We start from the raw sequence: 27727 nt of genomic DNA, 5'->3' as shown, positions 1-27727 counted from the left end.
CAGTGACATCATCTAAACCACAAGATCCTTCAGGCTTTAAGATACAGACACAAATAGATGCTGACTCAAGACTCATGACACATTAGATACATACTGACGCACAAAACGCTTTTGCATTGGTAAATATTCTCTCACTCCCTCTCTCCAAGTCTTGTGCTCTCTCTTACACACAAACTCTCTGGAGCCCACTTAACACGAGTGTCCTCTGTCTTCGTCAGATGCTCCCTGAGACTAAAACATAAATGCAAAATCCATCCACAACAACACACAAAAAACTAAGACTTGCCAAAATTTAAACTTTTTTTCTTTGTCAGAAGAAACAAAAACAAAAATCAAATCAAGGCTCCTTCTTTCTCCAAGAAGTTGGTGGCTGCACTTTAAGATTGTTTTGGTGCTCAGTTCAATTGCTGCCCTACGCTTTTAAAAATCAAGACAGCTTAGGTTCTTCCAAGTAAATTACAGTACTGTGCAAAAGTCTTGACCCAGCCCTCATTTCTTACTATTTGCTTCCAAGGACCCAGATTTGTAATTTCGCAAAGTGATCTTGAACAATAGTTCTCCAGGCTTTCTGGAGGTCTATCAAAGTTTTTCTTTTTACACTGGCTACCTTTTCCATCGGCTTCCCCAGAGCCCAGACCTTAGAATTACTAAAGCAGTGTGGGAACTTCTAGCATGACAATGCAACAAAAGGCAGAAAAAAGGCAAAGAAGAGCCTCAAGAAGCTCTTGACCTTCAAGAAACCTGGAGAACTACTCCTGAAGACTACTTAAAATACAAGAACATTTGCCCGAGAGAGTTTAGGCTGTTGAACAATAAAAGCAATCACACCTTTGTACAGAATTGTAAACACCGTTTTTTTCTTACATACAAAAACTTCCATTTGTGCTTCCATCCATACTGAATATGTACACGAGACAAAATAAAGCTTCATTATTTTTAACCCCCCCAAAAGAAAATGATTGCATGTATAACATTTAATCTAAAACATCTATAATTACAGTACAAAAACTGTAACACAATGGAGCCAAGTGGTATTTTAAGATTCATTATGTTACATGTGCCTGTTGCTTCCTGTTATTCCTGTGTTTGTGCTGCTTGTTCACTCACATCATCTCTGACCTAGCCTTTGTTTTTTCTTACTCAGTCCACTGCAAAAAAAAAAAGAAAAGTTCTTATTGCTTTCTTTGCTCTTGTTTGTTTGGCACAGTACAAAGAATATCACCAGATAAGTTGGTAGTTAGAAGTCATGTTTAGAAGTCATGTAGCAACATCTTCCAAACAGATCAGGAGAAAGGGCCAGTGGGGAAGCCAACGCTGTATCTTGAAAGTCATTTTACACAATGACATGTGGCTACTTAAAAAAAACAAAAAACACCTTCGTGTAAGCACAAGGTGGCGAGATGTTTGGACGGTCTGACTGCGCATCCCTCCCCCTGCCTGCTCAGAATTCGCAGCGCCGCCTAATCATCGTCATTACAGCTGTTTGAAAAACTGTTTCCAAACAGGCAATCAAAGCCTGTCTCGATAATTAGCGAAGGGGAAGACATCTTTGTGAGCAAGCTGCTCCTCTCCCTCCTCCCATTGCCACCAATCTGAGAACACAAAAATCAGATCCTATGAGAACACAACAAAACCTGCACATTTGTGTGATTCTCGGGATGTGTCTGTGTGTGCGTATGTGCATGCAGCGGTTGCACTTATTGTGCCGCCGAGACAGCTTGACTGAAAACAAACTGACAAAAAACATTTGAAGCAGAAAAAAGGGGGAAAAACGTGCACACACAACAACCTGTCAAGAGCGAAATGCCTCTAATTTTTCTGTCATCTGCCAGCCGTTTAACAAGACGAGAGCGCTCTGCCCCCACACTCCTCCTTCAAACCACAAGAGACAGAGATGGAGTGAGGAAGAGGAGGGGAGACGGGAGGAAAAGAGAAGGATGGGAGAGACAGACAGAGCATCTGATATGTCTTTTTCCTATCTGAAATCATTCAACTCACTTAACCTTTTACTTTCTCTGCAGGTTGTGATCTTTTGCTCCTTCTCTTCATCGCCCCCTCTTTCCTACCTCAGACAGTAGAAGAACAAAGTGTATATTTGTAAGTGTCAGGGGAGGCAGGGTAATAAGCACTTAGCCACTGGCCCAGTCTCTCTCAGACCAAACCTCCTGCTCTCTGCCTCTGGCTCTCTCTAAGGGGGGAATGGGGTTTATAGTAAAGCTCCTGCTCACTTTAATATGGTACATTACGCTGATGCTGCTGTCAGCTCACATGAGAGTGCAGGCGGTGTGTGCGTGCGCACGCGTGTTGTCTGTCTCAGCAGGTCTTCTTCTGGCTTCTACATACATTTGAGTACATTTAGAGCAAACGTGTATGTAGCATGTGTGTACGTGTGTGTGGTGGCAGCTTTATTTCTCTTGCTTCCTCATCAGAACAGCCTCTGGGAGACAGGCAGACACATGAAATATTTAACTGTCGTGTCTTTAAAAGAACAACAGATGCTTTGTTCTGCTAATTAGCACTTAGCATAGAGAGCAGTTACAGTACAGTTGTGTGTATGGATGGGACTGTTATTCAAACTCAGCTGGGGCTTTAAGCAGCCCACTTGAAATGCCATGTCCAATTCTGCTCCCTCTCCATTGAACCTGGTGCCACAAGTGGGGTGGGCAGTGGTACAGGAAGGTAGATAAAGACTTCCAGCCAGCACTTAGCAAGAGGCAAACAACTCCAAACATGAGTCAGCATCAGCTATATTTTAACTACCAGTAATGAGCAAAAAGCCAGACCTGCGGAACATGTATAGTTAATTTATGTTCTTATTCTCTTATTAACACCTTGAACACATCAACTCCAACCTTCTAGAACAGTAAAGGAATAGTTTTGGTTTTATTGCATTGGATGTCTGTGAAGGTTCTCTGTCATCCAGGTCATTGTAAAATGGTAAATGGCCTGTATTTATATAGCGCTTTACTAGTCCCTAAGGACCCCAAAGCGCTTTACATATCCAGTCATCCACCCATTCACACACTGGTGATGGCAGCTACATTGTAGCCACAGCCACCCTGGGGCGCACTGACAGAGGCAAGGCTGCCGGACACTGGCGCCACCGGGCCCCCTGACCACCACCAGTAGGCAATGGAAAGTGTCTTGCCCAAGGACACAACGACCGAGACTGTCCAAGCCGGGGCTCGAACCGGCAACCTTCCGATTACAAGGCGAACTCTCAACTCTTGAGCCATGATCGCCCCCGCAATTGTAGTCTAAGGAGCTTGGAAAAGTATAATTGTATTGGATGTAAAATGAGAGATTTGTACTGGAAGGATGTGGAAAAATACCCATTTTTTAGATGCCTAATTGATTTACTCTTTCAAGCAAACTCTCAATAAGTAAAGTTCCAAACTATTCAAGAGATATAAAAAGCAGTCAGCTAGCATTCTCTCTTTAAAAGTCCTCAGCTCTACTGAGCAGCTCAGTAACATCAAAAATTGCAGAGTGAAGCATCTCAGGAGTCATTTTCATGTACCAACTCTTTTGTCAGGAGTTACAGGTCTGAAAGTTCGGTAATGTCCACTCTGACCGCGTTAAACATTTGCACTCTCAAATGCATCTCCGTAGGGTAATTACAGTCTAATAAAGTTCAGGACTAACAAAAGAAAAGCTTGAAGGACAACATTCCTAGTAACATATTTGTCAATGTCATAAACAAATTTCTATTTACTCAACCAACAAAAAGTTTCACTTTTTAAAGGCGGTAGTGTACACCTTTGACATTTTCTTCATGTCTTGTATCATTCTCCAATACAACAGCTCCACAAGGTCATTAATGAATAGCCTTAAATTTCTCCATCAATTCAAAGCCATGATAGCACCGTGCAACCCAAAATGATCACATAAAACATGAAGAGAAGAAAAGAGGTTGAGCGCGTGAGTGAGATCAAGTCAGAAACACATGAAGGATATTCTCACTAGTCCTCTGGAATGTAGGCTTGAGGTACATTAGACAGTTGTTTGTGAAAAGACTGCAATCTATTAGCAAAACGCAGCACAGCTCAACCCAGTCCACTAGCTTTGTCCTTATATAGGGCAGGCTGGTAGAGGGTCATATAACACCCGAGTCATAGTAAGCCACAGCACAACATAAATTAAGACAGAGACAACCAAGGCTAGTTTGAGAAAACAAAAGGCAAAGACTGTCTGTTCCAATTCTGTCACACAGAACAAAAAGGGAAAGAGAGCAAATTGTGCAAACGTAATATTGTACACAATATGGGTCATTGTTACAAGCAAGACTTATTTGTTGGTGCCTTTTTCAGTAGCTATGTCATTCTTGATAACTGAACTCTAACTGAATTCTGCATGTGTGTCGAGTAGTTGTAGTGGCATGCCCCTCTTGTCCCTCCTCTGCTCAAAGATGCTCGTCTCCTGTCCTCTCCTCTGACACTTAATCAATGCACTGGAAGTAGCCTTTCACACACAATCTAATTATATGGAAATGAAGGAAAACCAGGGGGCCTATGCTAAGTGTGTGAGCATGTATGCCCGCACGGATATACTTGCACTAAGGTGACTGCTCACAGTGACAGAGGTAAGAAAAGTGCAGGAAAGCAAATGGGATCCACATACAGATAACAATAAAGCTGTAGCTGTTGTAGGTAACAACAGGTTCTTATGACCTCTCGCCATAAGAACAGTTTCTCTCGCTCTGCTGTTGGACTCATGAACAATAACCATAAGACTGTTCCCAGCACTTGCTCCGATTCAAACACATGACCCTATATTGTGTTCCATTTTTGCACTGATCATCCCCTGCATTCATGTATACAGTGGGGCAAAAAAGTATTTAGTCAGCCACCGATTGTGCAAGTTCCCCCACTTAAAATGATGACAGAGGTCAGTAATTTGCACCAGAGGTACACTTCAACTGTGAGAGACAGAATGTGAAAAAAAAATCCATGAATTCACATGGTAGGATTTGTAAAGAATTTATTCGTAAATCAGGGTGGAAAATAAGTATTTGGTCAATAACAAAAATACAACTCAATACTTTGTAACATAACCTTTGTTGGCAATAACAGAGGTCAAACGTTTACTATAGGTCTTTACCAGGTTTGCACACACAGTAGCTGGTATTTTGGCCCATTCCTCCATGCAGATCTTCTCAAGAGCAGTGATGTTTTGGGGCTGTCGCCGAGCAACACGGACTTTCAACTCCCGCCACAGATTTTCTATGGGGTTGAGGTCTGGAGACTGGCTAGGCCACTCCAGGACTTTCAAATGCTTCTTACGGAGCCACTCCTTCGTTGCCCGGGCGGTGTGTTTTGGATCATTGTCATGTTGGAAGACCCAGCCTCGTTTCATCTTCAAAGTTCTCACTGATGGAAGGAGGTTTTGGCTCAAAATCTCACGATACTTGGCCCCATTCATTCTGTCCTTAACACGGATCAGTCGTCCTGTCCCCTTGGCAGAAAAACAGCCCCATAGCATGATGTTTCCACCCCCATGCTTCACAGTAGGTATGGTGTTCTTGGGATGCAACTCAGTATTCTTCTTCCTCCAAACACGACGAGTTGAGTTTATACCAAAAAGTTCTACTTTGGTTTCATCTGACCACATGACATTCTCCCAATCCTCTGCTGTATCATCCATGTGCTCTCTGGCAAACTTCAGACGGGCCTGGACATGCACTGGCTTCAGCAGCGGAACACGTCTGGCACTGCGGGATTTGATTCCCTGCCGTTGTAGTGTGTTACTGATGGTGACCTTTGTTACTTTGGTCCCAGCTCTCTGCAGGTCATTCACCAGGTCCCCCCGTGTGGTTCTGGGATCTTTGCTCACCGTTCTCATGATCATTTTGACCCCACGGGATGAGATCTTGCGTGGAGCCCCAGATCGAGGGAGATTATCAGTGGTCTTGTATGTCTTCCATTTTCTGATGATTGCTCCCACAGTTGATTTTTTCACACCAAGCTGCTTGCCTATTGTAGATTCACTCTTCCCAGTCTGGTGCAGGTCTACAATTCTTTTCCTGGTGTCCTTCGAAAGCTCTTTGGTCTTGGCCATGGCGGAGTTTGGAGTCTGACTGGTTGAGGCTGTGGACAGGTGTCTTTTATACAGATGATGAGGTCAAACAGGTGCCATTCATACAGGTAACGAGTGGGGGACAGAAAAGCTTCTTACAGAAGACGTTACAGGTCTGTGAGAGCCAGGGATTTTCCTTGTTTGAGGTGACCAAATACTTATTTTCCACCCTGATTTACGAATAAATTCTTTACAAATCCTACCATGTGAATTCATGGATTTTTTTTTCACATTCTGTCTCTCACAGTTGAAGTGTACCTCTGGTGCAAATTACTGACCTCTGTCATCATTTTAAGTGGGGGAACTTGCACAATCGGTGGCTGACTAAATACTTTTTTGCCCCACTGTATATATCAATCTCCATCGCACGTTTTATTTTTATTTAAGTTTGTCTTATCGTATGTCTCGCACAAAGTACCGCAGCAATTTCCTAATGTTGTAAATCTGCTCAACATTTGGCAAAAAAAACCTTTCTAATTCTGATTCTGAACAGAGCATGCACAAAATACACATTCTGAGCTATAACTCAAGAATAAGCCTACATATGATCTGAACTGTATTGTTATTGGTCCCTATTGTGCTCTATTTCTTACCATTCATCAGGATCTGACACATGCATGGAGCTGTAATCTTGTCCCAGAACGAGCGCACATGTGAGTGTGTGTGTTTGGTGGTGAAGGTGATGATGTAGAGTGGGGTCAGGGTTAACTCATAATAAATCCTGCATGTGCAGCCATTAAAGTGAAGCTACTGCCCAGACATTTGTCTATGGAGTCATCAATAAAGTGTGATTGCTCAGTTTAACATGGCTACTGTCCTAGCTGTCTTTTTCACTGTTTGAGTTTTAAATCAGCATACAAGCCTATTTATTCATGAACATGTGTATTTTATCTAAACCTTTATTTCCTAACAGGCCATTTTGGATGTTGGAAAAGTTTAAGGTTTGTTTTTAGCACTAACTGTACTGCACTATTGTCTGTCACAGCCTCTTTTAATGCTATGCTTCTACTACTACTACTACTTACAAAATCAAATCAAATCCTACAAATGAGGATACTAGCATTTATTTAAACGGTTATGAACAATCATAATATTAAAGTACTTTAAAGCTGAAGCAACCCTGAAATGAATAAGATGATGGATGGATGTGATGGTCATTAATTTAAAAAAGAAGCGTAACCCCAATGTGGGCACTTTTGTGAAATCACACTGGTGCTATTGGACTTTTACTAGACAACATATCTGGACATACCACGTCATCACAACAAGTTTCACTAGCAAGAAGGCTTTATCCATCAAGCTAAGAGCTATCAATTTAGTCAGAAGAACAAGTTAGTCCTTAGGACAGATTGATGTTATGATCATGTTTATCAAATCAAGCGTTTTATATGAAAGCCCTGATATCTTTGTCTAATCAACTTAAAGGGAAAAGATGTAATTGCTGACCTCTAATTGTGTAATTTCTTCCTTGGCTGCAGCGATGCAGAATTCCAGCATGTATCAGTAACACAGAGCAGTCATAAAGAAATTATAAATGCTTTATCAGGTGGTATACGTTAGTAGTATATAATGTTCAATGTTTTTCACAGCAGAGCAGAGCTTGCTCATGCAATCAAATATTCATTCTTTATAAGTTAATTATTTTTTATTACCATTTGTTTGTTATATACACACATATAGATTTTTAAGATGGCCACCTTGAAGCATGTATAGCTAACTATACAAGTAGTTATGTGTTTTATTGTGTTGGCTCACTCCTTTATGGAAAAAATTGACATGTATGATATTTTTCAGATGTTCTTTTTGTACTAAAGATTATATAAAATAAGGAAGTGTAGATTTTAAGTCTGGAAAATCAACGCATTGCAGATGTGCCTTAAACTTAATTTACTTCTTATGAGTAAGCAGAGCAATCCTTTTGGTCTTACTGTTTATAACATCATTTCTTTAAAGTGCCAAGTTTAATAATAAAGCGGAAGGTGGCCTCGCCTTGTGATTGACAAGTTGCTGTTATATGACCATGCAAGACCCTCACAGTTCAATTCCAACTGTGGCCACTGTAATATATAGACTTTCTGAGTTCATTTTAGTTTAACTGTAACTGATAAATGAATAGATTTCCTGCAACAGTGAATAATAAAACAACGCTAATTCTCAATCCACTATACAGTGTGCATAAGGCGATAATGTTTCCACATTACTGGATAGAGTCGGTGCTACTTTGGTGTGTGCATGTCAGAATATGTGAATAACAGCAATACAGTGAAGCTCACGATTGAGTCAAGTGATCTGACAGCTGTCAGTTGAACCCATTTCAGCTCAAATACACACAAACACAGACAAGCATACACACACGTCAATTATGGTGAACTGAGCAGTGGTGAGCTGATTGGGTAATATGTTTACTCCCTGCAGCCACTGTCAGCAACAGACCAACTATACAGTGGACATCACCTGGCACACTAAGAATCGGACAAATGCACAAACATATAGTAATGTGCAGTGTGGTCAGGATGGCAGGATAGTACCACTACCGAAGCTACCAACAAATCGTAAAGAGTATATATAACCACAGATGCAAAGACTGTACCACATGCATACATAGACACCTATTTAATCTCACTTAATAAGGAATTTCATTTGTTGGAGCTGTAGGGTGACATTAGAGGTGTCACTAGAACTGATAGTTAAGATACCAATAAATATCAGAATTCAAATTAAGTACCACCTCCATGATGCTTCTATGTTCCATACTTGATGGGCCATAATAACGTGATAGCACAGTCTGCACATACCGCAGGGGCGTACCAACAGAATTTAAAAAGAAAAAAACTAAACTCAAATGGGAAAGACTACGCTGATCGGTTAATTTTCAATTAATTGCCCAGTCATAGTCCACATGCACAGGAACAAAATAAACTACACAAGACAGTGGAAGAGAGTGACCTACGTGCAGTTGCCATGATAGCGCTGCTCCACCTCATTCACAAGACAGACAGTAAAGGTCAGCTACGGAGGAGCTTGTTGGACAACAAATTGTGTGTGTGTGTGTGTGGGGGGGGGGGGTTGCAAAAGATGGTGGTATCATGCTTTTTAGGGCAAGGGAGGAAATTCTTCCAATGTACCTAAAAGGACCTCCATCCATGTTTAACTAAACTGGACAGGTATTTTGTTTTGCTATCTGGTATCAAGAATCACATAATTCAGCTTGTACTGGTATAGACTACTAAATTCATCATATCGTGACAACACTAAAGGACATGGGTACAACGCTGTGACTTTCAAGCATCCATGGCAGCAGCACATGGAGGCTCTACTTACACAACAATGCTTCATGATAAATATTCATGGTTAACGCTAACATGCTGATGCTAACAATGTAGATCGTTTACTTTTGTTGCCCCCTGAGAGATGAAACTTTGAGGTATCAGTTCAAGATTCTGGATTTCGCTCCTTATTGGAGGAATTTGCATAACAATGTGCTGCACCCATGGTGTGCTGATGAAAGAAGTTTGAAATCTGAGTAGTGACGCTCTTGTTAGCAGTAGCTGCTACAGTCAGAAATTTGTTGATGCACATGTCTGTGACTGAATTACCACCACAGACCATAAAGTATTTGCATACAGATAAGCTTAACTCCAACAATTGTTATGCATCGTTATTACTGCCTCAAAAAAATTGTTTTTTTCCTTTTTTAAAATACGGTTACTGATACAGTATACTGGCTCATGCAATATTACTGCAATTCCTTTCTTCTCTATGACTGCTGAAGAGTTGCTCTGAATACTACGGGTAGTAGCTAAGCAGACAGTAAGACACAGGAGCATCTAGAGCTTTAAAGCAAATTTCAAATATTAAAATAAATCAACCCTCTTTTATCAAAGACTAACAAATTAAACCGGATTAGCAAAAATCTGACTTGGAGAGAGCCCTGTTGTTTACAATTTTAAACAAAGCATAAATTTGGACGGCAAACCAAGAAGTAACATTTTGACTTGATGATGTCACTTGCCTAAATTAAAGGTCAGTGGATCAGCAGGGCCTCTATACCCTCAGGTCTGGACATATCTGCACCAACTATCTGTGCTATCAATGTAATAACTGTTTACATATTTCTGTGTGAACCAAAATGTTCAGAAGATTAACTGACAGAAATAGTGAATTATTTTACACCAGCTATTATTATCAACTGAGTGAAACTGCAGGTGCTGAGCCAGGAGAGAATAACAAAACAAGTTGTGATTGAAGTCTTCAAGTTCAAGGCCCAAACAAAGAAGTCAGAAACTCTGAATCCATGTCTATCAACATCAACTGAAAATCAATCCAATGCTAGATAATGACTATTTTAGTACAGATATGAAATATTATTAAAACTAACAAACTGATCTGCAACATGAACGAAGTAAAAAGAGGAAAGAGGGAGATAACAACGGTTCATGTGAAGCAGGAACACTGGACCAAACCAATAAAACCACACACATCAGAGACAGAAAGGACAAACGAGAAGAAAGGAGCAACACAGGAAGAATTAAGAGGATGTAGGCAATAAAACAAAAGACCAAAAGACTTTAAGAGACAACAAGCGATAGATGGAGACAAAGTGATAAAGAGTGTGTGTGCGCATGTGTGTATTCATTATAAAAGTGTTCAAATTGTCTTGGCGTCCTATCAGGTGGCATCAAACCCATGCGCGATCTGGAGGGGGAACTACAAAGTGGATCCTGGGGCCTGCAGAAAGAAGCCTTTTTGATCGCGCTAATTAAAAGCCATTTTGTTTAAAACAAACAGACACAAGTCTAATTGGCTCTTTTCCATAAGAAAGGGAAGGATGCTGAAAGTGGAAGAACGCATGAAGGAGGGAGGATGTGTGTGTTTCTGTGCGTGAGGTAGAACTGGATCAGAGGGAAGCTGTGCTCGGCTGGCACATTCACTGCTTCAGACACACAAGCATACGTAAACAAGGAAGCACACTTTTTTTTCTTTTCTTTTTTTTACTGTGACCCACTACTAAGTATTCCCTAAACATAAAGTAAGACAGCAATGCAAGTCTGTAAGGGGATAACAGGTGGAGATGCGGACACAGACACAAATCCAAACAGGCAAAACATTTCAAAGAAAACTGCACGTCTAACTCCACCACACAGTCTATTAAACATCAGCTATTAGTGCCATTACTGTTTCTACAGCACATAACATCTTGTCAGCTTTCATTCATTTGACTGTTTTTCTTCAAAATCACAGAAACTGGATTATAATAATTTTTCACTACTTTTATAATAACGGTGAGAACGGGACATTCACTCAAGACAACAGTGAAAATGCTCATGGATTGAACACTGTGTCAGGTAAAAATTTGCATGTGCTAAAATTTGAATATTTTCAGTAGGATGCACCTTAACACCGCAACAATTGTATAAATGGAACCTGGCCCCTACGGACGAATGTTGGAGATGTGATGGTCAAAATGCTTCGATTTTACATATCTTATGGAGCTGTTCGGCACTTCGGGATTGGTGGGAAAATATAATGGAGGTAATTTTCAGTGTTCTAAAAAGGAGATTTGGTATCTCACCAAAACTGTCCATACTTGGTATAACCACAGAACTTTCTGATGGAGATTTTTCCAGTTATACAAAAAGATGGATTATTCTGGCTCTTACTACGGCCAAACGGGTCCTGCTAAGACATTGGCGGAAAAAGAACCCCCTCCCTATGAAGAGTGGCTAAAGACAATGGCTAAGTTAGCGTCTTACGAAAAAGTGACTTATGGTTTATTAGACAAATTGCATCAATATGATTGTATTTGGTCCCCCTTTACAAGCTGGCTTTCTGAAACTTGAAGAACAGAAGAGTAATGACAGAGTGGTGGTGTGGGGATTGGTGTGCGAAGAAAGAATAGGATAACTTTCCTTTGTTTTGTTTTGTTTTTTTGTTGTTGTTTGTTTGTTTTTTAAACTACTTATTTATGTAGTTATCCTTAAGTTCTGTTATTGAAGTTTAAAATGAAATAAATAAAAATTGTTGATGACAAAAAGGATGCACCTTAAATTAGTCCATGATATGAAGATGTTGTGTAACAGCAAGGTCAAACGTCAGACAAATGGCTTTTTAGAAAGTCAAAAAAATGAACAGGTGTATGTATATTTTAACTCCACAACATTATAAATGATAACACTGAAATCTAACACACAAAGCTGTTCCTTTCCAAACTGTCAATCGTTAAATTGGACTAGAGGTAAATAGTTTGTTACATTGCTTGTCAACATGACAGCAGATTAAAAATCCCTGAGGAGCGCAGTATGGATACACTGAACATATGAGGGTACATACACGCACACCTGGGTCTGAAAATGGAACATATTGTCTCCCTCCATCTCTGAGTCATCAAATCATGGCCTGCAGCTCCTGTGGTCGATTTCATGTTGTGTGACTGAACTTAACTGAGCTGAGCTAGACTACAGTCTGAATGATGCTGGACCTGACTACTGACTGGGTCCAACTAACTCAACATAGAGAGAGTCTTATTTAACTGCTGCAATCATGCTAAAGGAGCTTTTTATTTCAGGAATGCCACAGACATGTGCCTAAGTGTTCAGGGCTTGGCAGAATAAAGTTGTGAGACTTAAGTATTCCTGCTTTCATTTTATACACATAACCACAATACATGTCACACGCACACAAACAAGTGACACTGGGCTAAAAATCAGTGGCAACTGGTCTTTTGGTGTAATGGTTTTTGGTTCAAATCTCCATCAGACATAACTGACTGCTTACAGCTATCTGTGTCATCTGCAAAAAAGCAAAGATGAAATCTTAGGCCACCAAAGTGGAGACTCTCTACCACCTGGCACAGATATTCCACCCATAAAAATTATGAACAGAATCGTGACAAACTGCAGACCTGGGGAAAACCAACACTCACCGGAAGCAAACATCCACAGACTTACCGTCAGGAGGCAGAAGCCATATATGCTGTTCTGTTTACGTTTGCACATTTTAATAAATCCTTGCACATATTTCCCCTTTTTAGCAGTGAAATATAAAGAAATTAGGGGTGGTTTGAGACTTTTGATCAGTTTTCTACCATCGCACACTTTTTCTAGGCATAAAATGTACACAAGGAAAAACTGCCTCTCTGACATCACAAAAACAAGTTACAGAAAAACACACAGCAAACATCATCTTCCTCACACACGACTCACAAAAGTTTCACAATCTCACACGTTTATGTTTACAACTATAACAACAGAGAAATCGGCCGCTTGAAAGGCAGAAGCAATAGAGGCCAATTTTAACAACGCACACAATACACTACATTAGAGTAGCGCTTCCCAGTCTTACCGCAACACAAACATTCACTTATCTATATGATAATAGGAGGGCGCAGAGCTCAATGTGACAACAAGAGAGAAACGCAGCACAATGCCAAGCAACGCCTGTAGACAGAAGGATGTGAGATGTAATCTTCTCCAAAGAGAACAAGAGTAAGAGTGAAGAGAAAAGAGGGAGATACACGTCTTTATATGCAATACAATTTGGAGTAGGATCTGTTGACAATGAAGCTGTCAAGGAAAAAAAAAAAGTGTAGACAACAGGCTGTTGTTTGGGGAGGAGTATCTTTAGATGAGAAATTGATGCTGGAAAGGGGATGAAATACAGGAAGAACTCTGATACAGGAAGTTCTGACAGCTTTTACAATTGCAACTGGTGAGTGTAAATAAAGTATGATTCTACACCTGACACACGTACAATGTCTCTCTTACATCTAATGTACGTTTGAACTGCTCTAGGTGAAGCATAAAGTGGAAAAAATAATGCGAAGGAGGATGTTCCTATCTTACCTGTGTGGCGCTTTTATGTATGAATGTGCAAGCTTAAATGAAAACCATGCTTGTTGAACTTCAAATGAACAGTGCTTATTCGTTACCTTAGTCGAAAAATTAGATAAGATCCGTTAATAAGTGAGGAGTAACGACATGTTTAGCAGAATTTAAAGAGCACAGACGGGGAAACATTTAGTTAGGCTAATATCCAAACCCTAAGAATGTACTTAAGAGTACATGAAACTAGGGGTGGCCTCAAAATTGTGCCACAATGTTTCAAGGTAATTTGTGATATTTACACTTTTGAGAATAAAGGGGAAAAAATGGTTTTATTAGTGATTACAGCTTGTAAGCAGTCATCATGTAGTAATATAAATAAAATCAAGGGTATTTTTTAGTCTTTTTTTTCTATATAATATATCTATCTATCTATCTCTAGAGATAGAGATAGAGAGATAGAGAGATAGATATTAGGGCTGCACAATTAATCGTTAGAAAATCGCGATCTCAATTCATACTTATGTGCGATCTCATTTCCAAATGACAACGATTTTAAAAAAAAGAAGAAAAAAAGATGACGATTGTACCGCATTTTGATCCGGGACATAATCTGCATGAAAACAAATGACAAGGGCGGAGCCTTATACCATGTGATACAGAAGCCAGCTGGCAGGGAAAAAACAACGGAGAGCACCTGAGAGATGATGAAGCTGTAAAGGCCAAGAAAGTGACTGGAGAAAATCCGTCCCGGTCAACCACCCAAACATCAATAACGGGAACTTCCCCATACCCGTCGAACTCCCGCAGGCACAAAGAAATTACGGAGGCTATCACTTATCACCTGACCAAAGATATGGCTCCCATCAACACTGAGCAAAACGAGGGATTTAGGAAAATGATCAACACCCTAGACAAACGCTACACAGTGCCGCCCCGCAACTATTTTTCAAATGTTGCACTACCTGCTCTATACACACGGTGTTGAGCAACGGTGGAGACGGAATTTCAAGCAGTACAACATTTTGCGGCAACGACAAAATGTGAGACATTTGTTGTTTTTATGTTCATTTATTGTTTTTATGTTCAGTCTCAACTGTTACGAAGTTGATGTGCAGTTAATAAGTGCAATACATATTTATATTGGAAAAGAAAATCATGAGAGAATCGTGATCTCAATTCTAAGCAAAAAAGTTGTGATTCTCATTTTATGCAAAATCGTGCAGCCCTAATAGATATACATACATACACACACTGTCATTGATGACAGACTAACTAATCTGAAGTTAATCTGAATCTACTGGAGCAAGGTGCCAGCAGCAGCACCAATATTAGAGTGCAATAATAGTAACACAGTACAAGTCAAATTTAAGTACAAAAGTACCCTTGGTAGTTTTTCCCTTAAAATGAAAAAAAAAAAAGGCATGATATAGCTGCTGAACACTAACAATTAAGTAAAGTAACTTCACCTTGTAACTCTTCAGCTGAAATTGACAAATATTTTCTACCTGGATGATGCATATTTAGTCAAGTTTTTTAACCAGTTGCTTAAAATGTTTTTCCACCGTGTAGCTTCATGCACAATTTCTGTCCACTGTGTAATCTCATGGCGCCGGCACGGCTGGCAGCCTTAACCCAATTTCCCTCGGGATGAATGAAGTATGATCAATCAATCAATCTTCCTGCCATATTAAGTGTACCTATCAGTTGCTTGGTTGGCAGTGCTTGGTTATCTACTCTTGGGTCACACATCACCAGCTTCCAGCATCTCCTCCTCGTTGACAGTGCGTTTTTGCCTCAAGTGGTGAAACATGTTTGTTGTTCCTGCCTTTAGCAGGAAATGTTTAGTGGCATATTTTGCAAAGTACTGTTCTTTGTTGGAGGTTGCTCCCCTTTTTACGCACGAAATCTTCATCAGAGGCTGAGATGCTATTTTTGCTCTCATATTTCTGAGATTGTACCACTGCTGTACACGCAGGGGAACGTCAATGCATGACTTCCCTACATCATTGCTTCAAGATATGACACTTGTTTAAACGGTATAAATATTTATACTGGTATTGTCACAGATGATGAGGCACAAATCTACTTGAAATGTTCTGAAAACTGCACTGAGGTACTTATAGTCTACAGACATAATAATTTCTTGAGAAACTGACTAGATAAATAATGGAAAATTGACTAACTGAGGGGAATTAATTTACCTTTTTTAAGTGGATCAATCACAACTGGTGATTACCAGTTTACATTCATGCATAGACACTTCTGTGATAGCCTCATTTGCATGTGATGCAACCTCTTAGGAAGTGCAACCAAGTGTAAATAGCTATATCTGGTAGAGATATATCATGTAAAAATGGAACTCAATATAAACATGAAATACTGACTTGTGCAAAGATGTTTCTTTCAAATAACATGCAATACATAACAGGCTGTGACTGTACCTAGCCTCTTCCTAGTGGTAATGCTAGCCTAAGAGCCAGTAGTTCTGGCTAATTCAAATTAACTCAGTTGCTTCCAAAGTCTTCCATCTTTTTACCCTGCAGTGATTTCTGCTGTGGTAACTGTTGTTCAAAGTGTATTAGCTCCAACTCCATCATGGTCAGCTCAGTCTCAGTCTGAAATACAGGGTTAATTTTATTTCCTAATAAAAATGATCAGTAAAATAATCAGGAGATCAACAAATAATAAAAAGCGATCCAGCACGGGTGCCCTTCTTCATGTCCCGGATGGAATGACCCTCACTATACCCCCACGACAATTACCACCCATGGCGCATGGCAAAAGAGCTTTCTTACCCCTTTCATCATTTTTCATCTTCTGATGTTTTGCCATGTTTAGTGGTAGTGGTAGTGGGGGGCCTAGCTAGATAATGAGATAACATGATAGAATAAAACAGGCTCTGAATTACAGTGGAGCAAAAGACCATGCTTTCAGCCACCAAGAAAACCAATAAAAACTTATTTTTATAAACTGAGTCACAAAACTTTCACAAATACTTATTTTTTGGCCTACAATAAAGTCAAGGTCCTTTTGGATTCCCCCTGTTTCTGGTATATGCAAATCTGGGCAGATATTTTTCCTGTCATGCTAAGCTAGGCTAAAAAAACCCTGATGTTCCGATTCCTGCTCTCTACTTAACAGAGATTGCATTGATCTGCTCATCTCAGCACTTTCTCCAAAATACTGACCTTTTCCTCTCACGCTAGCCTGCGTGCGACAGGACAACGAATAATCAGAAGGAAAGAAAGAGGGGAAGAAAAGAGCAAGAGAAATCACAAAGGAATTACACTTTCTCTTGGCTCATATGATCTATTATTAATCCAATTTTGCACGGACTCTTAAATTTTTGGGGGGGAGAAAAATCACATTGAGCAAATTAATGAGGTAAACGTAATGATCTGAGATGATCAAAGGATATCAGTGTTGGGCAAAGTATAGCCACCAATTAGTAAAACAAGCGCAGGAAAGGGACTAAAATATGCACCAACGCTCCTGATGAAAAGACGGGGTCAGAGAGAATGGACTAATTTCACAAATGAAACGACGTACAGCAAGACAGGCCCGCGTGTGTGCGTGTGTGTGTGTTCCAGGAGGAGGGGTGTGTGTGTATGCGGGTCATGTTTGGATTCCCCCTGGGTCTACAAGCAGAGAGAGTAAGAGAGGTCCCACAAGAGCAGCAGGAGAGGAGCTGGCTTTACTTTGATAACAATAATAAGGTAGTTCTCCCTCACTCTCTCTCTTTTTTTTTTTTTTTTTATCCAGCTTTGGCACAATGTGTACTGCCGCTCTCGTTTGATCCATGAAAGAAGCTTGTTATGTTTTTCTCCCCCCCCCCTTTTTTTTTTTTTGAAGAGTTTGATGCACAAAGAAACAGGAGAGTGGAAAAAAAAACTTTGGAAATAGGCGCCCTCTGTCCGAATTGGACTTCGGTTCGTTAGGAAGGCCTCAAGAGGTGTACTTCTTTTTGTTGGTTTTTGTTTTGTATATTTCTGGATTTCGCTTTTTTTTTTTTTTTTTTGAAGGGGTGAGAGTTGCTTGACCTTCTGAATAAGTGTCTGCAGAAACTAGTTGCAGGGGATCTTATACCCGGTTTCAGTTCCATATTTTTATTCTTCGGCGCAACTAGCTTACTTTGCATGAGTGACATTTCAAAATAACTCCTGTTTTTCTTGCACTTGGCTTTAGCTCCTCTTTCTTTAAGCTAACTTTGCTCAGGATGGATGAGTTGTGCATATAAAGTTGATTCTGCATGTACTGGTGCACTTAACAATATAATGGTAGCTGTAAGGAAAAGATGGATGACGAGACCGAGTTTATGCACCACTTCACAGTTGTTGCCAGTGAAACAGCACTACAGTAAGTCAAATCTAAGGTCACTTACAGACAGTAAAAACTGACCTAGTGTATAGTAATTCTTAATCCTTCAAGTGTATCAGCTAAGGAAATAAAACAATATAAAACGTTAACATTTGCCCAGTTTTTATTTTAAAAAAAAATTATAGTAAAGTGTAAAATGCCTAAAAACTCTTTAATATGTGCCTTACAGTTTCTACTATAAGCTTTTAATATTTTCCAACTAGATTATCATTTATTGGAAGAAAGGTGGATATCATCCTAATGCCCTTAAGGGGTCTTCAGAGATCTGGTCAATGTTAAAGACTTTAAAAAAAAAGGTTAAAATTTTTATTGATGGTGTTGATTCCCAAAACAGAACAACCCCATAATCTGTCTCTGCTCCACATTGAGCAAGATTGATTGATTAGTACAATCTATTTAGTCTGGTCTCCTGGTCCATAGAAACAAGACAAGCAAACAGCAAAAGACAGCAAAAAACAATCAAAATATATTTGCTATGTCAGTGATGTAAAGTACAAAACTTTGATATAATTATGCCAAAAAAATGTTAAAAGTTGAAATTCAATCATAACTGAAGCTCCCAAGGCCAAAAATGACAGAAAAACGAAATCTAAGTGGTTTTCTGGTCTACTTCGTGAACAATGACCAACCTTCACAAACACACACAGACACCGTAAGTGCCACCGAAAAACCCCCAAAGATATTTCTAAGCTCATGGAATGAGCTAACAGTCTGACTCTCCTCCCTTCCTCTCCTTTTCTGCTTCAAACATGTCTTCCATTTCTTTCCACACACCTCCACAGATCATGTGTTTGACTGTCCCTTTCCGTTTCATCTTTTAAAGTCAAATATTATAATTGCTCCACTGGGAACAAAAGTACACAACACATTTCTCACTTTAATAATAACAATGGATCATTTTATGCTTTTAATAAAAAATAAAAACATAGCAGGTAGCGGAGAGGAGCAGATAAGACGGAAGTTTGAATTTTAATCTTGACCTTGGAAAAAAGAAAGACCGGTGGGGAGTAAGGAGGGGCGTATTTTGCTGCCATCCTAATTTTTTATTCTTGGCTTATGTATCTCTCTAAGCCTTTGTATGTCTACATGCTGGACTGAGATGCTGGTAGGACAAGTCACTTAAGCCCATTACTCTAATAATTTATATGTCTTGGCAGCAGACTCCTCTACCGTATTCAAAGCCTACAGATACATAAAAAAGACATCCGTTTGAGAGAAAAAACAGAAATATCAGCTAAAATGAAAAACACAGCGATTCAGTCTACAAAGGTGGACTTGTTTGAGGTTCACTGAGAAGGCCAATGATAAAACTTATAACTCTCAATATAAAAAATAGTGATAATAATAATAAATAAAGCAATGAAGACACAATCAAATCAATGTCAGAGGGGGAAAAAAAGAAAGTTAGCTGGCAAACTCACAGTAAAAATCACAAATTGCTGGGCATTTAAAAAAAATTCTAACAAATAAGAGCTTGACTGATATCTCATATCAATGCAGATATCTGGCGATTTCCATATATCAGATGATATTTTTATTGCCTTTGGGGCAACCCTACCTCCCTTCTGTGGTAGAACACAAGTAAAACATAACATATCTAACTCTGCACTGTCAACATCACCGTTACCTTACTTGGTCACAGTATATATATTATTTTCCTCATCATTTGTGGACGACTCCTTCACTGCTGCTATCCCTGCTTTTCGCATTACCTTTCCCCCAGCCTGACTACGTCATCATTTTGGTAGTCCTCAATGTTTTGCTGATTGCTGATGTCTCTTATTCTCCCAAGAGAATTCTCATTTCATTCTTATTCTCATTAAACTGTTCTAAATTTTCACTGTTTTCTGATTTTTAAAAAACTAAACCTATTTTGGCTGCTTTGTTTGATGTGGGAGACTTTTATATCAGTAGCCCTTCCTGATGTAACCCTCCAAGGAATTTATCCTAGGTTCATTGGCATATAAGCCAAATGCACTGATCACCAGACTATGAAGCCATTGTTTTCTGACTTTTAAAACAATCAACTTTTCTTTTCTTTAAATTGGGATTCATTTTACATTTGGGATTTTTTTGTCATTTCACCTTTAATCTTCTAGTAAATTAGTCACCAGAAAAATACCTTAACGGCAACACAACTACTGTTGGCAACTGAAAAAATTAAGTTTATTTAAACAAATTGTTCAGCTGCTCAACATGTTTCTACTGTTTGAATTCATAGGCTCACTTTTCCTTACAAATTTATGAAGCCTTCAAATAGGGCTGTGCAATATGACCAAAACCTCATATCCCAATATAAACATTTATCGTCCTGACAACAATAGATATCACAAACATTTTACGCTTCTATAAATTCTGTGAATCTCGAGCAACTGGACTTGCGTGAAGTGTTTTCAGCTGGGCGTCGTGTACCTGGAGTCGAGTGTTTTGACCGATGCATGAAACTATACATTTTTAAGCATAAGTTGTAACGGCCGCTGTTTTCTTTGTGAGGATTTATTACACGGCGTGCAGCGGGGAAAAGCCTGTTCTAACATTTGAGTCTAAGCTTTATTTGGAGCACCTGACGGCTCTTTTTTTGTATCTCATCCATAAACGCTCTCCATACTCTTTCACATGATTCTTACGTAGGTGGTAGAAAAGGTTTCCCGTGTTTGATTATGGGGTAGGGACCAGTTTCCTGCATAATTTGCATAGTACAGTTTTCTGATCGGTGTCAGACTTTTCATAACCAAACCATGTCCATGCTACAGAGGTAGCCCCATGTTTAGGAGCAAGGTCCTCAATTTGTTTTGACTGGCCTGTTTGTCATTATTTCAGTTTATTTTGAAAAATCTCAACAGGATCTTCAGCTTTATTGTGAAAGGCTTATGTGGAAAATAAACAAGCGGACAGCGGAGCCACATGCTGTGTTTACCATCGTTGTTGCTAACGACAAAGAGTAAAAACAGTTGCTTATTCGTCTGTAGTGTGGTTATTATAAATATAAGAGAAAAAGAGAACTTCAAGAAATTAATATACAGTGACCATCAAAAAAAATATTGCCGTAAACAGTTTATTTTGCGACACCACAAAACAAACGACAGCGTAAAATAAAACGATAGACGTTTTCATATCGTCATCCAATATATATCGTTATATCGAACAGCCCTACCTTCAAACAACCTTCAACCTGACATGGATCAGACAGTGACTGTCCCTATTTGTACAATTCATCATAAAAACCACCCAGTACTGGGCAGGGCTGGGAGGCGGTGATGCTCAGATTTTTATGCACTATCAAATTGAAGATCATTAAACTTTCATTGCATGTGTTTATTATTTTCATTTTGGCCAAATTTATAAATTGGCTAAAGTGATGTTTAGGGAAATAAGATGCATTTCACAAACCCCATTAACCACATTTGTAGATTATAAACTTAAACTAACCAAATTTTTTATTGTATTCTCCAAACTGATAATAGCACAAGCATTTAAGAACTACATAGTTCAATTACTGCACAGCCATATCTCTCAGTGAGCTAAAAATATGGACAGTCATTCAAAGATAACACACTTACTGGAAGTTACTTGGAAGATGTTTAATGAATAATTTCTGTAACCAAACAAAGCTCCACTTCAAATGTCTGCTGTCTGTTCCAATTTACACTCAGCTGTTATATTTCATTAGTCTACAAGTCACACAAACACACTCTGATAGCGAAAGAAGAGAGGGATATGCTCCAGCAAGTCACCACATGTTGGGGGATTTGTTTACAGCTTCCTGTCTTGTACGAGATCAACACCCCGTTAAATCAGTGACACTCAAACGTGCAGCTTCTTCACCTGAGCCCTAACCTCATATGCTCGTGCACAAACATCCGTGTGTGTGTGTGTGTGTGAGAGTGTGAGAGAGAGAGAGAAAGAGCGGGACCATGACCGAGGGAGAAAGAGCACCTCATCAGTCGCATTGGGAAAATACCATTCAGAGACTGACAGATGTCTCTCTCCGTCTGACTCTTACCTGCATCTAACAATGTGTCTCGCTCCGTGGGCCTGGGGACATGCATGCACCCACTTTGCCACACATGCACAACAATGTAACAAACAAACTCAGTGTGCCTGTCTGTGCGTGTGTGTGTGTATTTCTGTGTACAGTACATGTTTGTGTTTTCATCACTGTCTAAAACAGAGCGGAAACCAATCCCTGATGCTACGGACAGATAACAATATCCACCGCTGCCAAGCTCCCACAATAACAACTGGGAGCGCAGCAGCAACTGATACTGTAGGACTGTAAATAGCAGACACACTTCACATTCGGTGCAGATACAGTATCACTCAGCAATGACTGCAATTGGTTGTTCAAATAAAACAAGCACAGAGGGTGCAGATAACTCTGAATACAGAATAGCACAGAAAAGAATAGCCTTATAATAAAATCCACAGCTCTGATGGCAATATGTCAGAAATAAAAATACAGCTACTTTATCCGTCATTTGTCATGTACTATAGATGATGAAGTCAGATCTTGCTAATGGAGAAAAATGGTTTTACCTCAGTAATCTTTAGTAGCTCAGTTATACTAATAGTGTCAGACGAGACTGGATGGTAAAAGAATGAGCTTTGCCGTCTGCTTTAGAAGTAAAAACGTAGATCACACAGAAGCACAATCCCTGAACCAACAGAACACTGTTTTATGGCAGAAGCTCTTTACACCTGAGCAGCTTTGACTTTTACCGCCTCTCATTCTTCAAGTCTCTTAAAGAACGACGGACAGGGGAAGATGCCGACCCTAAAATTACACAGTCACTGACACAGCACACATGCAATAAAGGGAGGCTTTACCCTGCAGGATGCCGGGGCAATTAAGGCACAGATAAAGTGCAAAAAAAAACAAAAGCTACATCTCGGGCCTCATTTAATATGTTATATGTTAAAGTTCATGACAACATATTTAGAAAAAGACTGAACAAGTACAGCTTGTTTGGAAGGGTTGCCAGGGGAAAGCCTTGTCCCTCTAAAAATAACACGGCAGCACCACTTAGGTTTGGAAAGTTGCATCTGACCAAACCACAAGAGCTCTGGAAAAATCGCACTGGACCAAGGTGGAGATGTTTACCCATTAAGCAAAGCAATGCATTTGGTGAAACCAAACACAGCAAATCAGCACAAACACTTCGTACCAACATCAAGCATGGTGGTAGTGGGGTGATGATTTGGACTTAGGCACCTTGCAGTCAGTGAATCAAACCCCTCTAATGGTGTTAGTGAAGTATTGTAGGAGTGATGTAACTCTTTGGAGGTGAAATTACAAAACAATGCAGACACAGACACATGAAAGTTAGGTGTACCACAACTCATTTTCACAGGGATTTGTTATTTATCCAAAAAACGATTTTGCTTGTTATTGGCTTAAGTGAGAGTGGTAAAAGGTCGCTACTGATGGTCAGGGTTTTATTCTGAACATAAAATTTCCACCGATCTTCATCTGCGTATCCCATTCAGCGTTGTGGAGGCCTGGAGCCTATCCAAACTGTCATAGGGTGAAAAGAGGCATACAGCCTGGACAAGTCACCAATCGATCGTAAGGCTAATGCACAGAGACAGACAACCATTCATGTGACAAATTTAGAATCACCTCATCCATGTGTTTGGACTGTGGGAGTATCCGGTGAGAACTTACGCAGACCCATGGAGACATGCAAATTCCCCACAGAGAGGCCCCGAGCAGGATTTGAGCCCAGGACCTTCTTGCTGTGAAACAACACTAAAAACCAAAGCCAGCCAAAACTAGAAAGCCAAGCTATCTCACTGTGATTAAGACGATTTTAATACTGAATAAAGATGCCCCTCAATCATTGTCTTGTAGATAATCGTGTTAACCTAATTTGAAAGCTCTGACATTAGCTCAAGTCCTGTTCTAAACTATTTTCCCTGCTGCCCTTCATTCTGTAAGCCTATGGAGTTTGATTAAAGCCATTAAAGTGGATGCATAATTTAGACGAACATGGCAACCAAACCAAATGACAAACTCAGCTAATTCTGTTATAGCAAAATTACTGATAGCATCTTTTCTGATGTGGACATCGGGTCAGCTGGAGGTGCAGTCGAAGATTGCAGCGGTCCCAGATCAGATGTACACACTGGAACACTTTCCCATGTTGCTTGTCTGTGTTTATTGTGCTATGGTGTGTTGATATCTGTGCATTCCTGTATTATCCTTTTGTGTTACACATTTCGATGTTTCTTTTTCCGCGCTACCTAGCCTGACCTGTCTCCCCAATGTGATGTTTGTGTATTGTATGTACGGTCGGCAAGGTCTGTCATCTCGGTTGTGGGCAAAAGACCTGCAACTGACAAATAAAGGCTATCTCATCTTATCTCATCTCTCATTTCATTTCTAGGAAATGAGAAGCAGCCATAAAAAAAGTAAAATAAACCCAAAATATTCTGATGAAAACCTTGAACAATTACAGATGCAACTGAAGCTGATTCCCTGCAAATGCAGAACGGTTTTCTTTTTTCACCAAAGAAAAACACAAATGTGCACCTCATGCACGTGTAATTTTCTAAATCCAGTATAAGCACAGCCCTTTAAAAAAGTTTTCCACATGCTTGCTAATAGATACTTAAGAGATCCAGTTAATCCCACACAGACCCACAGTGTCAACAAAAACAAAAGCCACGGGCAAAATGTAAGTATCTATAGAAATATTACAGCATTAGAGAACTACCGCTCTCTCTCCTCAGCTCGTCCACCATCCCTCTCCTGCTTTTTGAGAGGCAGGGCGGTGATTGGCGGAAAAAAGCCTCCCTCAATCCAATCCCTAATCCCCAGCAGGCTTTTAAAACATATGACTGGAGGAGGACCAGCGGCGGCTCTCTCACGCTGTCCTCTTCCAAGCGATATTTTCTCTGTGCTGTAGCTGCAACAGAAGCAGCCGTCACAGAAGAAGCTAAGAGAAGCTGTGCGGTAGGGGTTTAAAAATTTTAAAAGGTGCTCATCCACGACCGTGTACCCTGTTCTGCACGCTCTGAGCCTTGGAGAGCAAAGTCGCACTGCCAGGCTGCTCTTGTTGCCTTCGCTTCTGCAACTTTGACTGCATGGTGGGAGGTATCCCTAGCTCTTTAACGACTTACCGGATGCTGCGCTGCTGAGGAGCCCGTCTTTCCTGTGACTCCCGTTCTCCACTGGTCTCTCTCACTGAAAGACAGGGAGGTGATGGAGGTCGGTAGAGGGGGAAGACTGCCGCCGCCGCTGCTGGTGATGGTGGTTTGGGTGCTCACATTGATTTGTGTCACTTCTCTGTCTCTCTCTCCCTCTTGCCACACCACCTCTTTTCCACTCTCTCTCTTCACTTCACTTCACATTACACACACATGCATGCACACATACAGGACAAGATTTGGGCAAATTACACAAAGCTGAGACACTAAGGGCAGGAGAAGTCAATTTGTTTCCTCTTCACAATAGCTACTCATCAAGTCAAGACATTTCTCTTACCAAGAACAAACTATTAAAAGTCTACAACTGATGTGTAACCAGAAGGTAAAATCTAAAACACAGGAGGTAAAATCTGACCTGAAGCTGTAGACTGTCAAGAGGAATAACTTTGAATGTGCCACTATCATAAGTTGTAAAACACTTCAAAACCACAAGCTTTATATTCCATCTGCCTTAGAGCCAGGTTTCTGCCAGCTACAGTAAGTACGGCTCCTTTGAATGACTACCAGGCTAGCAAGTAATACCAATTTTAAATGTTGCCTTGTAGTAGGTGGGTTTACTCAAAAAAAAAACAGACGTGTAATGTAAAATACTCAGTGTCACCTGCCCTGCACTAAACTGCGAGGGAGAAACCACACCTTGAGCCGGAATAGTTGCAGTCAGTCATTTAAATGATTTGGTGACGTTTACATTTAGCCCGAGGCTAAACTTTGGCCTACAATGAAAGCAAGCTAGTCCAAAACTGGGATATTTTCGCTTAAAGGCAGCTGTGGCTACTATTTCTTTTTTTTTTAGTACGTCTACTGCTCGAAGTATAATGGTTAACTTTCAGAATAAAACACTCACCCTTCGACCAGTGTTGCCAACTCCTCAGTAAGGAAAATCGCTATTGGCTGTCCTAAAAGTCGCTAGAAGTCGCTAAATGACGTCATCATCTAATTTGCATAATTGGTCATGCTAATATAATTGTAACCTACGCTGTTGGAGAGAGAAGTAACATCATGGAAGAGACATAAAGTGAGCAAAAAACGTCCTAAATGCATTTAGAATTTATTTAGAACTACAAATTAAATTTCTTTTAGCAATTATTGTTTTTTAATGTCACAATTCCAACCCTGCTCCTTTATCCGGGCTTCGACCGGCAAAAGTGACCCGAAATAGGCACTCTGGTGGAGTTACTTTGTGTGTGTGTGTGTTTATAAGTAGTTTTAAACCTTGTGATCCACAAAACAACATAACAGTAAAAGAAGAACTGACTGTGTTACAGTCAGTGCGGGAGCAGCGGCTTCGCTCATGCGCGGTTCATTTGCAGTTTGGAAGCATATGTGTGAACGTCTCCTGCAGCTGGGGGAGGACTATCCTCCGCCCGTGAGCGCTTTAGCACGGGTGAGGTGCCCACGGCAGCACCGCTGCTTGTTGAGAGTAAGAGCAACACGCCCTTTCATGTCAAAAAGTCGTCATAAATAAGTCTCCAATAACACCAGAAAAAGTCGCCAGATTTGTCGCTAGTCGCTTTTTAGAAAAAAAGTCGCTAAGGGGGTCTGAAAACTCGCTAAATATAGCGACAAAGTCGCTAAGTTGGCAACACTGCCTTCGACCGCAGAAAAACAAGAAAAATATTTTTTTTCACACACCCGTTAAGCTCGCGAGGACCTTGACTAAACTGTCTAATTTGCATACATAGCAGTGCCACCCTCCTTCTTCCCCATTGGTCCAAACCGCTCTTTCCTAGTTCACTCATTGGCTGATTTAATTCAAATTTTTCATTTTTAAAAATGACATCGCATACTTAATTTAACTTGAACTTGAACATTGGAAACTAAGTAAATTTGGCAGGCGGCAAATATCGGGGGTTTTCCTACATGTTACGTAGCCTTTTTTATGTGGTGCCGAAATTAATTAAAAACTGGTCCTCATCCAGACTGCGAAAATTCACATGAAGGCCAGAAAAAGGACTCAAAAAGTGGAGAAACGTTTGGCACATGGTTTGTGAAGTAGAAGCCAGACAGAAAAATATATCAAATGAAAATAGGCCATGTTTTTGCCTAGATAACCTGTTTGATAAGACAATGGTATTTGGTTGGAACCATTAGTTCACGTCAATGAAACTGGGACAACTTGTGCATTTATTAGTAGAACCCTGACTTTGATAACTTGTGAAATAAAGCTAATTATTTGTCATACAGTACTGTGTAAAAGTCTCAAGGCAACCTTTATTTCTTCATATTTTGTTTTTAATGCTCTT

General features: G+C 40.1%; 1 protein-coding gene across 2 annotated transcripts in view; it reads right to left on the bottom strand.

Annotated features, from left to right (window-relative positions):
* sox5 (SRY-box transcription factor 5) overlaps positions 1-25615 on the bottom strand; it is a 261200-nt gene extending 235585 nt beyond the window's left edge. For both annotated transcript variants that reach the window (XM_087830275.1, XM_087830276.1), the window contains exon 1: positions 25398-25615. The gene's annotated coding sequence lies outside the window, so the exon portion shown is untranslated. The remainder of the gene's footprint in view (positions 1-25397) is intronic.
* Positions 25616-27727: the final 2112 nt, after the last annotated feature.

This window comes from Neolamprologus brichardi, chromosome 17, assembly GCF_056152115.1.
Source record: "Neolamprologus brichardi isolate AB-2024 chromosome 17, ASM5615211v1, whole genome shotgun sequence".
Classification (NCBI taxonomy): domain Eukaryota; kingdom Metazoa; phylum Chordata; class Actinopteri; order Cichliformes; family Cichlidae; genus Neolamprologus; species Neolamprologus brichardi.
Note: the sequence above shows the minus strand (reverse complement) of the source record. Positions and strands in the feature narration are given on the sequence as shown.